Source organism: Chiloscyllium plagiosum, chromosome 17 (genome assembly GCF_004010195.1).
Source record: "Chiloscyllium plagiosum isolate BGI_BamShark_2017 chromosome 17, ASM401019v2, whole genome shotgun sequence".
NCBI classification, from domain to species: Eukaryota; Metazoa; Chordata; class Chondrichthyes; order Orectolobiformes; family Hemiscylliidae; genus Chiloscyllium; species Chiloscyllium plagiosum.
Genome location: NC_057726.1, coordinates 62,708,386 through 62,711,977, shown reverse-complemented (window position 1 = coordinate 62,711,977; position 3,592 = coordinate 62,708,386). Strand labels below are relative to the sequence as shown.

The window sequence follows — 3,592 nt, the reverse complement described above, 5'->3', positions numbered from 1 at the left end:
TTGAGAGGGACTGCAGCCAAAGCTGCTGAACCTAATACCCCTGGTATTGCCCCAATTGGGGGGAACTGCCGCCAGAGCTCCTGAACCTAATACCCCTGATATTGCCCCATTGAGAGGAACTGCAGCTACAGGTCCTGAACCTAATTCCCCTGCTCTTGCCCCTATTGAGGGGAACTGCAGCCAGAACTCCTGAACCTAATATCCCTGATATTGCCCCTATTGAGGGGAACTGCAGCCACAGCTCCTGAACCTAATACCCTTGATATTGCCCATATTAAGGGCAACTGCAGCTACAGGTCCTGAACTTAATACCCCTCATAGTGCCCCTATTGAGTGGAACTGCAGCTACAGCTCCTGAACCTAATAACCCTGATATTGCTCCTAATGAAGGGAAATGCAGCTACAGCACCTGTACCTAGTACCCCTGATATTGCTCCTATTGAGGGGAACTGCAGCCTGAGGTCCTGAACCTAATACCCTTGATATTGCCCATATTAAGGGCAACTGCAGCTACAGGTCCTGAACTTAATACCCCTGATAGTGCCCCTATTGAGTGGAACTGCAGCTACAGCTCCTGAACATAATACTCCTGATATTGCCCCTACTGAGGGCAACTGCAGCTACATGTCCTGAACTTAATACCCCTGATAGTGCCCCTATTGAGTGGAACTGCAGCTACAGCTCCTGAACATAATACTCCTGATATTGCCCCTACTGAGGGCAACTGCAGCTACATGTCCTGAACGTAATACCCATGTTTGTGCCCCTATTGAGTGGAACTGCAGCTACAGCTCCAGAACCTAATACCCCTGATATTGCCCCTATTGAGGGGAACTGCAGCTACAGCTCCTGAACATAATACTCCTGATATTGCCCCTACTGAGGGCAACTGCAGCTACATGTCCTGAACTTAATACCCCTGATAGTGCCCCTATTGAGTGGAACTGCAGCTACAGCTCCTGAATCAAAAACCCCTGATATTGTCCCTATTGAGGGGAACAGCAGCCAGAGCTCCTGAACCTAATCCCCCTGATATTGCCCCATTGAAAGGAACTGCAGCTACAGGTCCTGAGCCTAATACCCCTGATATTGGTCCTATTGAGGGGAACTGTAGCTACACCTCCTGAACCTAATTCCCCTGCTCTTGCCCCTATTGAGGGGAACTGCAGCCAGAGCTCCTGAACCTAATATCCCTGATATTGCCCCTATTGAGGGGAACTGCAGCGACAGTTCCTGAACCTAATACCCCTGATATTGCCCCTATTGGGAGGAACTACAGCTACAGCGTCGGAATTTACTACCCCTGATAATGCCCCTATTGACGGGAATGGCAGCTACAGCTCCTGAACCTATTTGCCCCTGATATTGACCACATTGAGGGGAACTGCAGCTACAGCTCCTGAACCTACTACCCCTGATATTGCCCCAATTGAGGGGAACTGCCGCCAGAGCTCCTAAACCTAATACCCCTGATATTGCCCCATTGAGAGGAACTGCAGCTACAGGTCCTGAACCTAATACCCCTGATATTGCTCCTATTGAGGGGAACTGTAGCTACACCTCCTGAACCAAATTCCCCTGCTCTTGCCCCTATTGAGGGGAACTGCAGCCAGAGCTCCGGCACATAATAGCCCTGATATTGCCCCTATTGAGGGGAACTGCAGCTACAGCTCCTGAACATAATTCCCCTGCTATTGCCCCTATTGAGGTGAACTGCAGCGACAGTTCCTGAACCTAATACCCCTGATATTGCCCCTATTGGGAGGAACTACATCTACAGCGTCGGAAACTTACTACCCCTGATAATGCCCCTATTGACAGGAACGGCAGCTACAGCTCCTGAACCTGTTTACCCCTGATATTGCCCCTATTGAAGGGAGCTGCAGCTACAGCCCCTGAACCTAATTCCCTGTTATTGCACCTATTGGGGGGAACTGCAGCCAGAGATCCTGAACCTAATACCCCTGATATTGCCCCTATTGAGAGGGACTGCAGCGAAAGCTGCTGAGCCTAATACCCCTGATATTGCCCCCATCGAGTGGAACTGCAGCTACAGCCCCTGGACTAATACCCCTGATATTGCCCCTAATGAGGGGAACTGCAGCTACAGCTCCAGAACCTAATACCCCTGATATTGCCCCTATTGAAGGGAGCTGCAGCTACAGCCCCTGAACCTAATACCCCTGTTATTGCACCTATTGGGGGGAACTGCAGTCTGAGCTCCGGCACCTAATACCCCTGATACTGCCCCTATTGAGGGGAACGGCAGCTACAGCTCCTGAACCAATTTGCCCCTGATATTGACCACATTGAGGGGAACTGCAGCTACAGCTCGTGAACCTAATACCCCTGATATTGCTCCTATTGAGAGGAACTGCAGCCAGAGCTCCTGAACCTAATACCCCTGATATTGCTCCTATTGAGGGAAACAGCAGCCAGAGATCCTGAACCTAATATCCCTGATATTGCCCCTATTGAGAGAGGCTGCAGCCAAAGCTGCTGAATCTAATACCCCTGATATTGCCCCCATCGAGTGGAACTGCAGCTACAGCTCCTGGACCTAATACCCCTGATATTGCCCCTAATGAGGGGAACTGCAGCTACAGCTCCAGAACCTAATACCCCTGATATTGCCTCTAATGAGGGGAACTGCAGCTACAGCTCCAGAACCTAATACCCCTGACATTGCCCCTATTGAGGGCAACTGCAGCTACAGGTCCTGAACTTAATACCCCTGATAGTGGCCCTATTGCGTGGAACTGCAGCCAGAGCTCCTGAACGTAATATCCCTGATATTGCCCCTATTGAGGGGAACTGCAGCTACAGCTCCTGAACCTAATACCCCTGATATTGCTCCTATTGAGGGGAACTGCAGCCTGAGGTCCTGAACCTAATACCCTTGATATTGCCCATATTAAGGGCAACTGCAGCTACAGGTCCTGAACTTAATACCCCTGATAGTGCCCCTATTGAGTGGAACTGCAGCTACAGCTCCTGAACCTAATAACCATGATATCGCTCCGAACGAAGGGAAACGCTGCTCCAGCACCTGTACCTAGTACCCCTGATATTGCCCCTATTGAGGGGAACAGCAGCCAGAGCTCCTGAACCTAATACCCCTGATATTGCTCCTATTGAGGGGAACTGCAGCTACAGCTCCTGAACCTAATACCCGTGATATTGCCACTATTGAGGGGAACTGCAGCTAAAACTCCTGAACCTAATACCCCTGATATTGCCCCTAATGAGGGGAACTGCAGCGACAGCTCCTGAACCTAATACCCCTGATATTGACCACATTGAGGGGAACTGCAGCTATTGCTCGTGAACCTAATACCCCTGTTATTGCCCCCATCGAGTGGAACTGTAGCCAGAGCTCCTGAACCTAATACCCCTGGTATTGCCCCCATCGAGTGGAACTGCAGCTACAGCTCCTGAACCTAATATCCCTGACATTGCTCCGATTGAGGGGAACTGCACGTACAGCTCCTGAACCGAAAAGCCCTGATATTGCACCAAATTGAGGGGACCTGTAGCCAGAGCCCCTGAACTTAATACCCCTGATATTGCCCCTATTGAGGGGAACTGCAGC

At 50.6% G+C, this 3,592-nt stretch overlaps 1 protein-coding gene across 1 annotated transcript in view; it reads right to left on the bottom strand.

The window, feature by feature from the left end:
* The window catches only part of exoc3l1 (exocyst complex component 3-like 1), a 77,830-nt gene that overhangs the window by 56,687 nt on the left and 17,551 nt on the right, over window positions 1–3,592 (bottom strand). The window lies entirely within an intron of this gene.